Here is a 14548-nt window from a genome sequence, read left to right as displayed (position 1 = left end):
ATCTCGCGTTTTCATATGTTAAAGTTTCGTCGTAAATTAATCGATGTAAGTTCGAGAATGAGGTTATTTTGGGACTATAAGCATTATGCTATTTCAAACACGTGATGAGTAAATTCGTGAAGGTGAGAGGGTAAAAGAATCAAAGAAAGTGAGTTTTGTCGAAGTTTGTCAATATGGGATAGAATACGGTCCGAGCTATAATACTCGGTATCTATAGACTAGTGCCATACAAGGTACTACATGACCATGATAGTAAGGTGTATAAGATATGTTAAAAGTGAGTAGTATTTTAAGTTGAGGTAATTCTTAATTATGTGGGTAATTGATTAATTATTGGGTAATGGGAGATTGCCTAGTTAATTGAAGAATTATTGGGTAATTAATTAAAGAATTGGATAAGATTTAATCCTCCCCCACGTGGAAGTAAGCCACCCCATGAATTGTGACTCTTAAGTCATTATATTATGTGGCAATATTAGAGATATGGGATTTGGCATTCTTAAAAACGTGAGTCACGTATCTGTTCTTAACATATTCATTCTTAAGAAAGAGTCACATATCCATTCTTAAGAAAGAGTCGCATATCCATTCTTAAGAAAGAGTTACATATCTATTCTTAAGAACGTGAGAGTCATATATCAGAGCATAAGATTTGGCAATTATAAGGAAGTATGGTGCAATCTTTCTCAAGAATATCATACGGATTGTTCCCTATTTCGATCTCACCGTTACGTGTTTCGTCGCAATTAACGTGTGTTAGAGGGATTGTCAAGAGGATCGACTCAAATATGTTAAGGCTATCCCATCTTTCGTTTTGTCGTGATCCATATGATACAAACGAAACGAGCAAATGCACAACTTCCATAAATGACTCTATTCATAGGAGTATTAGAGGTGCCTATATTCTTGAATTCCCATGTATCTTATTATTACATCTTCTGTTCATGAGTCTCAGAAAAATACGTAGTTGATAAAGTTTATCCGAAAGGAATATTAATCTTATTAATGTATTTTTATGCATTTCATTCATTTATACATGTACAGTGACCCATGACAATATGGTGTCATATACGCGTATATATATGTACATATATGCATATGAGATATGGGAAAAAGTTATGGCGTTATATAAGAACCACCACCTAATCAGCTGGTACATGTTGATGATTTTGCCCATAGTGACCGAGATGATATGATGGGATGCCCTCAGAGGCTTGATGATGTTATGTATACCTATACCTATGCATGACACGACATTTATACGTATGTGCATGACATTATAAAAGCTTCAGGATTTACAAAGTGATTTAGACTTACAGGTGGATTCCTTATTCTATATTTCATCTATGTCTTTTATGTACTAATTTTCATACCTTACATACTCAATACATTATTCGTACTGATGGCCTATTTCTCGGGGCTTGCGTTTTATGCCCGCAGGTGCAGGTGGACAAGCTGACGGCCCCCCTTCTTAGGATCCATGATCAGCGAGAATTAGCATGCTCCACTTAATCTGGAGCTGCTTTTGATTTTGGTACGATATGTTTGTATATATATATGGGTATGACGGGGCCCAGTCCCATCCTTGTACAGTTGTATATTCTGTTAGAGGTTTGTAGACAATCATGTATAGTTGGGTAGTATGTGCCCTTACCGGCTTCCAGTTTTGGATATGTAGTTTTCTATAGCAGCCTTCTCAGCTCACCCTATGTATTTCGCACATATATGTATATATGTCTTTTGGACATGTTTTCCTCACGCATGTTATGCTCGTAATTCAGTAGAAGTTATTCATGTTCATACATTAGTCGCGTGCTTAAGAGTGTTTGACAGGAAGGACTCGGGCACCCGTCGCAGCCCATCGGTTTGGGTTGTCACGAAAGTGGTATCAGAGCAGTTCTGTCCTAGGGTTGTCTGTAGACTGTGTCTCGTAGAGTCTTATTTATGGGTATGTTTTGCACCGCACTTATAAACATGAGGCTACAGGATATTTAGGATGGTTACTTTTCTTTCTAACCAGATTGTGCGATAGAACTGAGTCATAAGTATCCACTCATAATCTTTACCTTATTTATGTTTTTAGTGATGCCTATTACTACTAGACGACAGGCGTATGCTGCTAGCATGGGTTAGAAGGCTGCAAAAGTGTTAGAAGGAGATATAAGTTATACTATGGAGTCAGCCCCATCGGAGATCATGGGTTCTATTGAGATGGATCCTTCTGAGGATCCATATGAGTCATCCATTCAAGCAGTTTCGATCACTCCTGCATCAGATGGGGTGAGGCAGTTCTGACCTTACCAAGGACCTTAGTTTCATTATCAGGGACCATTGATCAAGGTATAAGGGGAGTTGTGCACGGATTAGCACAATCAGGCTCCCCTCAGGCTCAAAACTATGTCAGGATATTTGCAGACACCAACTCTTCTGAGGTTCTAGATAGTCCACAGTCATGGGAGTCCGTCAATCAAGATTCATCTGTGTATATTGTGGGATATGCAAATGAAGAGGATAGTAGTCGGGCCAAGAGGAGGAAGGTAATTGATAAGGATAGGAAGATTCTGCGTCGAAGTGTGTCTGATCGAGGCTCTCATATAGAACGAGGCAAGTACACTTTACTATAGAATTCCTCCAGATGTTATCTTTTGGTTAGTGAGATCCATTTGTAACACCCCGGAAAATTTTTGAAGTACTTAAGCACTATTAAAAAAAAGTTGACGTGCGCTAATTATATTATTTTGTCTATGAATGAGGACTATGAATATGATGGATATCAATTTGATATGATAATAAGTGTACGAGGCATATTATAAGTGATTTGGGGTCTAAGGAGAGGCCTAAGTCCAAGCCAAGTTGAAAATTTCCATTTTAGACGAAAGTTTCGAATGAGCACGCACAAGACCAAACTTTGGAAAAGACTATCTGAATAAATATAAGGATTTGTATGATGAACAACCTATCAAATGAAAGATTTTCGAATCTAGTTTCTAACGCTTCAAACCGTTCGTCATTTGGACACTCGTACAAGAAGTTATGACCAAATTACCAAATGCTGCCGAAAACTGTAGTACCGCGCCGCCCCATGCGGCGCCCGGCGCGCCACGCTTGTAAGGAATTCCAGAATGATCCGAAATTTCATTTCCAAACACATTTTGCACAGCCACCCCGTGCCCCGCGGCGTCCCACGTGCCGCTGATGTACGAAAATGGGGTTTTAAGACTCGAAGTCCATTTCATTTAACTCGTTTGGGGTTTGTTTTTTTGGGATATTCTGATACTTTTAGAGAGAGGGAAGAGAAATTCTAGAGAGAGGACGAAGCTCAAGTGCTTTGTTCATCAAAAATCTTGTCCAATCCTTGAAATCCAACAAGAAATCCCTCAAGTTCTTCATCAAAGAGGTAAGGTTCTATACCCTAGTCTTCAATTTCGTTTTTGGGTGATTGTTGAGTAAGAATTCATGTGAAAACTAGAGATAAGTCACTTGTGGTCATTGTTAGCCAATAATATGGGATTATCATCGAATATCCTGACTAGATTACTTGTTTTTGGGGTGAAATCCGAAGGTTTGGGCCTAGGGATTTGAAATTTTGATTGGAGGATTTGGAGGTCGAATTGATGTCGGAATTTGGTGAAATTTGTATGGTTGGACTCGTGGTTGGATGGGTGTTCATATTTCATAACTTTTGTTGACTTCCGAGGTGTGGGCCCCGCTGATGATTTTTGGGTGTAATTTCGGATTTTGTTGGAAAGTTGTAGAATTTTATATGGAATTAATTCATATAATTTTATTGACTGAATCAAATTATTGCGGATAGATTTGAGACGTTTGGAGACCAAATTGAGGGGCAAAGGCGTCACGAGCTAGAGATTTCGCTGGTTCGAGGTAAGTAATGATTTTAAATACTGTCCTGAGGGTTTGAAACCTTGGATTTTGCACAACGTAGTGCTATACTGAGATGAGACACACGTTGCGTGATAAACGTGGGGTTCTTTCCTACTGGGGATTGTGACTTGGTCCATGCCAATTGATATTTTCACTACATTTTTTACTAAGACTTATGTATTGTCATCATGTCTTGGGCAAGTTTCCATGTTTGGGGTCTTGTGCCGACCTGTAGAACCCTTATGGGATTTTTGACTGGTTTTCCTCACTGGTTTATTAAAAATCATATCCTCAATCATGTTTCTAATTGTTTTATTACAAATGATATGAACTGGGTTATGAAATGTTAATCATAAATGAAAGAAATATGTGGGTTGAGATCCCTAACTTATATTATTGTGCCCGAGAGGCTGTGATTATAATGACTGAGAGGCGTTGAGGACCCAATAGTGAGGATATTATATATGATATTGGATCGGGCTGCACGCCGCAGCAAATACTTATATGGACCGGGTTGCGCGTCGCGGCAAATATGTAAATATATATATGGATCGGGCTGCACGCCGCAGCAATATAGCGCTTGGGCTTTAGGAGCCCCTCCGGAGTCTGCAGCCCCTCCGGAGTCTGCACACCCCCAGTAAGCGTCGTCGACGATATATGGATCGGGCTACACGCCGCAGCGATATATGGATCGGGCTGCACGCCGCAACGGGTATTATATGGTACATATTGAGCGGGAATACTGAGTGCGAGTATTGATTGGTAAGAGTTGAGTCACGAGGGGCAGAGAGGCTAGCCCGAGGGGCGATAGATATATATATACATGCATATGAGTGATGCTTTGCCTGAGAGGCCTGTTTATGAACTTATTGATTTCACTCCTCTTTAAAGTGAGTTTCTATCGAATATGTTGATTTAGTGACTGTTTTCACTCATTTTTATATTGATCCTCTGTCGAAATGGTGAACAAATGTTTTAAAACAACTTTTATTTAAACTGGGGTTTATGAGACGTTCAGAATTTTATCACTGATTTGGCATTGGTTATTTCCATTGAAAATTTCAAGTTATTAGGTGTTTATGATTGCGATGTTGCCCGAGGGGCCGATTATAGTTTTCATCTTTTTATTACAAATGATATTGAACCCCTACTGAAATTGCTGGGAGGTATTTTAAATGATTTTTTTTTACCAAAAAGCTTAATTTAAAATGAAACGATTGACTCGTATTATGATTTGAAAGCCTGTTGTGCTTGTTGAGCCTAATGTAAAAATGTGTATTCATTGTTTCCTACTGCTCAGTCTTTATTTACTCTTATTACTTACTAGGTTGGAGTACTCACATTACTCCCTGCACCTCGTGTGTAGATTCAGGTATTTCGGAACCCGGTAGCGGGTGTTGATTGCTCAGAGGCAGAGTTATCAGAGTTTAGCAAGGTGGTTGCATGACGTTCGTGGCACTGCTTTCTTCCTCTCATTTTCATTATTGTATTTAGTACACTTTTGACTAGTTTTGTTGTATTCAGACCTTAGTAGATGCTCATGACTAGTGACACCCCGATGTTGGGCTTGTATGTTATTTCCGCACTATTCATTCAGACTCATGTTATGAGATATTGTTTTATTAAAGGCCTACAAATAACTCTTAATGATTTAAGGGTTAATATGGGTGTTGTATCGGTTGGCCTTATCTTCACGAGAGGCGTCATTACCACAGGGCCGGTTGGGGTCGTGACACACTTCTTCTTGGAGTATTACCAAGTTAGGGTTCTGAATATGTTAGGTTGCTTTATGAGGGCATAGGAAGCCCTGTCCCGACTTATATATATTATGGTTATGTTTTCTTAGAATTTTTGCATACGGTATCACGTGTATAGTTTTGGGTATGACATATCTACGGCCTTGTCGACCCCTATGTATCTATATAAACCTTTTTCTAAATTAGTTATGTGAGTTAAGTCCTAATATATATGTGTGTGTGTGTGTGTGTGTGTGTGGTAGGTTTGTTAATAAATGGTAGGTTTGATAATAAACAAGGATAGGTGCGTGGTGCTCGGTTGGGTAGAACTTGATCTTATAATGGGTATGGATTGGTTGGCCTTTTGTTAAGCTAACATAGAGTGTAGATCGAAGATGGTTCGATTTCAATTCCCAGGAGAGCCTGTTTTCAGAGTGGAAAGGTAATACGACATCGCCGAGAGGTAGATTTATTTCCTATCTCAAGGCAAGGAAAATGATCAAAAGGGATTACGTTTATCACTTAGTTCGGGTAAAGGATGTGAAGGTAGAGTCACTAACCGTTCAATCTATCCCTATGGTTAATGAGTTTCTCGATGTTTTTTTTTCTTATAAGCTTTCGGGTCTCCCGCTAGAGCAAGAGGTTGAGTTTGCAATGACCTATTACCAGGTATTCAGTTAATTCCTCCCTATAGAATGGAACCTGCAGAGCTAAAAGAGTTGAAGGAACAACTAAGGGACTTGCTTGAAAAAGGATTTATTAGACCTAGTATATCATCGTGGGGAGCACCTGTGTTACTTGTGAGGAAGAAAGATAGTTCCTTGCGGATGTGTATCAATTATAGAAAATTGAATAAAGTGACGATAAAAAAATAAGTACACATTCCCGAGGATTGATGATTTATTTGATCAGTTGCAAGGTGCCAAGTGTTTCTTGGATATAGACGTGAGGTCCGAGTACAATTAGGTAAGGGTTAAGGAGAAAGATATCTCGAAGACAACATTCAGGACCAGTTATGGGCACCTTTAGTTTCGTGTCATGTCATTTGGTTTGACTAATACCCCAACAGTATTCATGGACTTGATAAAATGAGTGTGCATACTCTTTCTAGATCTATTTGTGATTGTATTATTTGATGAAATGTTGATGTACTCTCATTAAGAGACTGAGCATGCAGGTCATTTGCATATTGTGCTCAACGTTCTACAAAAAGGGAAATTGTATACAAAATTCTCTAAAAGTGAATTCTAGTTGAATTCTGTAGCTTTTCTTGGGCATATTATTTCAAGTGAAGGTATTCCGGTTAATACATAAAAGATTGACGAAGTAAAGACTTGACCTAGACCCACGACACCGATAGAGGTTCGTAGCTTTCTCGGTTTGGCAGGGTATTACAGGAAATTTGTAGAGGGATTTTCTTCTCTTTCAGCACCTTTGACAAAAGTTGTATGACGACGTGAGGTCTCGCTTAATGCTCCAGAATAATATAAGGAAATCTATGGTGCAAGCAAATTGAAGGAAGGTTGTGAATAAGTATAAATAGATAGGTGTAGGTCGCAAGCTAAAGTATGGTAGAGCGACAAGGTTTTAGGAAGACATGAGTAAGGATAAGAAAAGGTGAGTGAAAAAGTGACGAGAATGGATAAGTCCTCAGGATTAAGTCCATGAAAAGAAGAAAGCTGATGGTTTCTCTAAGTTATAGAAAGTTCAGTATAGCCTGAATGAACTCAAAGGAGTCTAAGACTAGAAGCATTTAGAAAAGGTGGAATGCTGCCCTAGTAATGGAATAAGGGCATAATTGTGATAGATAAAGGATGACGTTAAGCCTTCGAGGGGGGGGGGATTTCATGAATTGTAAAAGATTAGAATACTTAGGTAAGTTGACTCAGAAGGGAGCTAAGTTTCAGAGGACTGATGGTTGCGAAAAGAGTTTCCAGGCATTAAAGGACAAATTGACTTCAGCACCGGTTCTAATGCTCCCAGAAGGGACTGATGATTATATTATCTATTGTGATGCTTTGGGCATTGGATTGGGTTGGGTACTGATGAAGCATGGTAAGGTTGTATCTTATGCTTCTAGACAACTAAGAAGGCACGAGAAGAATTACCCGACCCATGATTTAGAGTTAGACGCAGTGATTCATGCACTAAAGATGTGGAGGCAGTACTTGTATGGCATTCATGCTGATATTTATACGGATCATAAGAGCCTTCAAGTTATCTTTAAGCAAAAGGAACTGAATTTGCACCAAAGGAGATGGTTGGATCTACTTAAAGACTATGATGTTGATATTTTATACCATCCGGGGAAGGAGAACGTAGTAGCTAACACCCTCAGTCGTAGATCTATGGGTAGCCTATCATATTTACAGCCATAGAAGAGGGGAATAACTCATGAGATTCATCAGCTAGCCAGTCTTGGAGTTCGATTATTGGATTTAAGTGATACCATAATTACTATTTAGGACATGGCAACATCCTTTTTAGTAACTGAAGTGAATGAATGCTAGTACGAGGATCCTATGTTAGTTCATTGTAGGGATACAACCCCTCATAAGGAGAAGACACCATTTGAGGTTACAAAAGATGGGGTCCTCAAATATTGAGGACGATAATATGTCCCTAATGTTGCAGGGCTACGTCGGCAAGTTATGGGAAAAACTCACTATTCTCGTTATTCTATCCATCTAGGAGAAACAAAGATGTATCATGATATTAGGGAAATATATTGGTGGGACGGAATGAAAAAGGATATAGCAGAGTTTGTTGCTCAGTGCCCTAACTGTATGATTGAACATCAAAAACCCAGTGGATTATTGCAGGCTATAGAGATTCTGACTTGGAAGTGAGAAGTAATCAATATGGATTTCATCGCAGGTTTACCTTGTACCCAACGTAAGTTCGATTCTATATGGGTAATTGTTGATAAACTCACAATATCAGCCCATTTTCTGCCCATTAGGACTACATATTTCGGAGAGGATTATGCAAGGCTTTACATTAAGGAGATAGTACGACTGTATGGCGTCCCTATATCTATTATCTCGGATAGAGGAGCTCAGTTTACAGCTAACTTTTGGAGGTCCTTCCAAAAAGGATAGGGGACTCAGGTAAGTCTTAGTACAGCATTTCATCCCCAGACAGACGGAAAGGCTGAGCATACTATTCAGACACTTGAAGATATGTTACGGGCTTGTGTGATAGACTTCAAGGGTTGCTGGGATGATCATATACCTCATATTAAGTTCTTGTATAATAATAGCTATCATTCCAGTATTTAGATGGCTCCATATGAAGCTCTTTACGTATGGAAGTATAGGTCACATATAGGGTGGTTCTATGTTGGGAAAACTACATTAGTAGGACCAAAATTGGAACAACAGGCAATCGAGAAAATTTAGCTTATACAGGAAAGGCTATTAGCAGCTCAAAGCCATTAGAAGTCTTATGCGGATAATCGATGGCAAGACTTGGAGTTTCAGGTTTACAACTGGGTATTCCTAAAGGTATCACCGATAGGTGTTATGAGGTTCAGTAAGAAAGGAAAATTTAGCCCTTGGTACATTGGACCATATAGGATCCTACGTAAAGTAGGCCAGGTAGCATATGAGTTAGACTTGCCTTCTGACTTGGAATCTGTACATCAATTCTTTCATGTGTCTATGCTCCGTAAATGTATTGAAGATCCTTTCAGAGTTGTGTCATTTGACGATGTTCAGGTCACAGAACAGTTATCATATGATGAAACTCCTATTGCTATATTAGGCAGATAGGTTCGGAGATTGAGGACTAAAAATGTAGCTTTGGTGAAAGTACTTTGGAAAAACAATAATGTGGAAGAAATAACATGGGAAGCCGAAGAAGACATGAAGTCTAGGTATCCTCTCTTATTTCCTCTTCCAAAGAAGGATCCGACTGAGATATCACAGCTTTAAAGTACGTGTATGGGTTCTTGTATTAGTTATTATCATTAGACATGTGAGGCCATTGTTATGAGTGATAATTGTGACAATATGTGGCATTGAATTATTGAGTTCTCTACATGAAGGATTGATAGTAACTCTGCCAAAATTTATATGGGTCCCGAGAAGCTAAACATTCGAGGACGAATGTTTCTAAGAGGGGAAGGATGTTACATCTAGCGTTTTCATATGTTAAAGTTTCGTCGTAAATTAATCGACGTAAGTTTGAGAATGAGGTTGTTTTGGACTATAAGCATTATGCTATTTCAAACACGTGATGAGTAAATTCGTGAAGGGGAGAGGGTAAGCGAATCAAAGAAAGTGAGTTTCGCCGAAGTTTGTCAATATAGGATAGAATACAGTCCGAGCTATAATTCTCGGTATTTATGGACTAGTGCCATACAAGATACTACATGACTATGATAGTAAGACGTATAAGATATATTAAAAGTAAGTAGTATTTTAAGTAAGTTGAGGTAATTCTTAATTATGTGGGTAATTGGTTAATTATTGGGTAATGGGAGATTGCCTAGTTAATTAAGGAATTATTGGGTAATTAATTAAAGAGTTGGATAATTTAACCCTCCTCCACGTGGCTGTAAGCCACCCAATGAATTGTGACTCTTAAGTCATTATATTATGTGGCAAGATTAGAGATGTGGGATTTGGCATTCTTAAAAACGTGAGTCACGTATCTGTTCTTAACATATTCATTCTTAAGAAAGAGTCACATATCCATTCTTAACATATCCATTCTTAAGAAAGAGTCGCATGTCCATTCCTAAGAACGTGAGAGTCATATATCAGAACGTAAGATTTGGCAATTATAAGGAAGTATGGTGCAATCTTTCTCAAGAATATCATACGGATGCCATTACGTGTTTCGTCGCAATTAACGTGTGTTAGAGGGATTGTAAAGAGAATTGAATCAGGTATGTTAAGGCTATCCCTTCTTTCTTTTTCGCATGATCCATATGATACAAAGGAAACGAGCAAATGCACAACTTCCATAAATGACTCTATACATAGGAGTATTAGAGGTGCCTATGTTCTTGAATTACCATGTATCTTATTATTACATCTTTTGTTCATGGGTCTCAGAAAAATACGTAGTTGATAAAGTTTATCCGAAAGGTATATTAATCTTATTAACATATTTTTATGCATTTCATTCATTTATACATATATATTGACCCATGACCAGATGGCACTATATAAATATATATATATATATATATATATATATATATATATATATATATATATATATATATATATATATATATATATATATATATATATATATATATATATATATATATATATATATATGTATATGGAATATGGGAAAAGGTTACGGCATTATATACGCACCACCACCTGATCAGCTGGTACATGTTGATGATTTTGCCCACAGTGGCCGAGATGATATGATGGGATGCCCTCAGAGGCTTGATGATGTTATGTACACATATACCTATGCATGACACGATATTTATACGCGCGTGCATGACATTATAAATGCTTCAGGATTCATAAAGTGATTTACACTTATAAGTGGAATTCCTTATTCTATGTTTCATCTATGTCTTTTATGTACTGATTTTCATGCCTTACATACTCAGCACATTATTCGTAGTGACGCCTTATTTCCCGAGGCTAGCGTTTCATGCCCGCAGGTGCAGGTAGATAAGTTGATGGTCCCCCTTCTTAGGATCCTTGATCAGCGAGAGTTGGTGTGCTCCACTTGATCCGGAGTTGCTTTTGATTTTGGTATGATATGTTTGTATATATATATATGGTTATGACGGGTGCCCAGTCCCGTCCTTGTACATTTGTATATTTTGTTAGAGGTCTGTAGGCAGTCATGTATAGTTAGGTATTATGTGGCCTTATTAGCTTCCAGTTTTGGATATGTAGTTGTCTATAGAAGCCTTGTTGGCTCGCCCTACGTATTTCGCACGTATATGTATATGTGTCTTTTAGACAGTTTTTCCTCATGCATGTTATGCTCATAATTCAGCAGAAGTTATTTATGTTCATACATTAGTTGCATGCTTAAGGGTGTTTGACATGTAGGACTCAGGCACCCGTCGTGGCCTATCGGTTTGGGCCGTGATAGTTGGTCACTATTATAGGTTGTGAGACTAGGGTGGATTTGTTGTTACTTAATATGACAAGTTTTAAAGTGATTCTGGATGATTTTACCACGGCTTGCGATTGAGGTGCTATATAGGCATGGGTGTTCGTTGCGTATTATGATTTCTTTCTAGGGGATAGAGTTAATGAAGTTTTTAAGTTTTCAGGTGTTTATCTTACTTGTGATTCCGAGTTAAGGATGGGATCCCCGTGATCCTTGTGGATCGATATGTTTGGACCGGGCTATATGTCTCGATGAAATTATATTAGGATGAGATTATTTGTGGTTGTTGCTAGTGATTTGCTTCTTCCTTGTTGGGTGGATTCATGGTATGATACCGATGGGGAGTTGTACTTGTTGGACTTGTTGTAAAGTTCTCTCATGTGTTCCTCTTTCCATCTTCAGTTATATTTGAGTTGTGTTTGTTGGGTATGGATTGCAGACTTGTTGGTTGGGTGAGTGGTATGAATTTTCACATGTTTCTTACTTTATTTGCAGTGTCGTGAAGGTTTGGGACAAGGTTCTACCCAATACGAGATTATTTACCAATGTTGGGTTTGGTTATGGGCAGCTACTGTGGTTGGGGATGTTGCTATGGGAATGTGAGCGATAGGTTACGTCGTTTGGATATACCTTGTGGATGTATTTATGATTTTTTGCATCTGGTTGAGGTTGATACAGTGTGTATATGGGAGGATCAGGTCTTTGGGGGAGGCTTGAATGTTGCAATTTTGTTATAAAGCTTATTAGTTAAGGTTGAAGGAACAATCTTCAGTCGAGATGGTGTTGATGGGATTATATGGTTTGGAGCACCCATAGGTATGGGTATGGTGTGTTTATGCAGTAATTTGATGGCTTTGCTACAACTCTTGGCACGTTCGAGGACAAACGTTTGTTAAAAAGGGAGAAAATGTAATGATCTGACTAATCATTTTGAGCTTTAGCGTTCCGTTTGGTGGTTTAAGGTCTTGAGTAGCTTCATATTATGTATTGTGACTTGCGTGTATGGTCGGTTTTAATTTTCGAGTGATTTGGAATTGATTTGGAAGAATGATTCTTATTTTAGAAGCTTTAAGTTGGAAGAGTATACTAAGTTTAACTTTTTCTGTATTTGATATCAGATTGGAGTTTGGATGGTTCCGTTATTGGAATATCTTTTTTGTCATTTGGAACTTGTTTGCAAAATTTGGGGTTATTCCGAATTGGTTTGATAGGAATCAGCTCGCATGGTTGTGTCTCTAGAAATTCTTGAGTTTAATTATATTTTTTCATGTGTTTTGGTGTGCGGTTCGTGGTTCCAGATGCTTTCTTGGTTTTTTAATCATATGAGCGAGTTCGTAAGATATTTTTAGACTTGTGTGAATATTTGGTGTGGAGCCACGGGGGCTCATTGTTTTGTCCATGTTTCATAGTTGCTGGTGCTGGACTAGTATCGCAGGTCTCGCAAATGCGAGACATTATTCGCATTTGCGAGTTTGGGAACGCATTTGCGAGGTTGGTTGGGGGCTGCCATGTTCGCATTTGGGAACTTTTTATCACTTTTGTGATTGGGGGACCTGGACAAGCTTGATCGCTTTTGGGGTCACATAATCTCTTTTGCAATCACAACATCGCTTTTGCGAAGGGGCCTAACATCGCAAATGCGAAGTCAGGGTCGTATTTGCAACTTCTTTTGGGATCAGCAGGTTCCACATTTGCGATGGATGTTTCATATTTGCGAAATCTGCAACTGAACATATAGCTGGGATTTCGGGACTTAGCTTCATTTATCATATTTTTTAGCCCTAGACTCGGTGGGAGGCGATTTTAGGAAGAGATTATCATACAAAGCCATTGGGTAAGTGATTTTAACTTAATTTTGATCATATAACATGATTATTTATAAGATTTAACATTTAAATCATGAGATTTGAAGAGAAACTTTGGGTATTTTTTATTATATTTTGACAAATAAAAATTTGAAATTTAAGAGTTGAATTGGACTCGGATTTGAAAATCAAACACATATTTGGACTCGTGGAGTTATGGGTAGTCAAGATCTACCCTTCGACTCGGGTTTTTACTGAGCAATCCCGGGGTTGACTTTTATTGACTTTTGAGAATTGTGTAAAGATCTTAACTTTATTAATTACAATTGGTTTCTCTTGCATTGCTTGATGTTATTCAGTCGATTTTGGTCAGATTTGAGCTAAGTGGAGGTGAATTTTAGAGGAAAAGCATTTTTAGTGTATTGATTGAGGGCTTTTGAGGTAAGTATCTTGCCTAACCTTGTGTGGGGAAATTACTCCTCAGTATTTGGATTAATTAATTATTTATTTTGTGTGTAAGCGACATGTACACGAGGTGATGGGTATGTACATGGACGTATATGTGCCTTATGAGCGGATTTGACCTGAGACTGTTTCTATTGTCTTTTTCTGATTGAGAGGTTCCTCTACCACGTGTTTTCACTTTGAATAATTACTTGAATCTATGTTCCATGCTATAGATCATGCTTTGGGATTTTAATTTCCTAAATTGGCCAAATTGGGAGTTTGTGAGATTGTTGCTAATTTGAGTTGGTTGAATTCATGTTTATAAGTGGAACACCCATCCGCATTTCCTTTATTGGTTTGTCCTTATGCACTATGTTGGTAGATTGTGAGTTTATATCTTGATGACAATTGTTGGCATGACGTGTTGTTGTGATATTGGTACATGTGAACTCGTTGGGCGGATTATTCAAGTATTTATATGAGGTTTCTGTCGTGCTATTGTTATTATTGATATTGCACATGCGTCGAGACAATGTGCGATATATATATATATATAGTTTGCGCATGTGGCGA

The sequence above is a fragment of the Nicotiana tabacum genome, chromosome 6 (assembly GCF_000715075.1).
Source record: "Nicotiana tabacum cultivar K326 chromosome 6, ASM71507v2, whole genome shotgun sequence".
NCBI lineage: Eukaryota > Viridiplantae > Streptophyta > Magnoliopsida > Solanales > Solanaceae > Nicotiana > Nicotiana tabacum.
The sequence above is the reverse complement of the archived record's forward strand: the minus strand, read 5'-3'. Positions refer to the sequence as shown.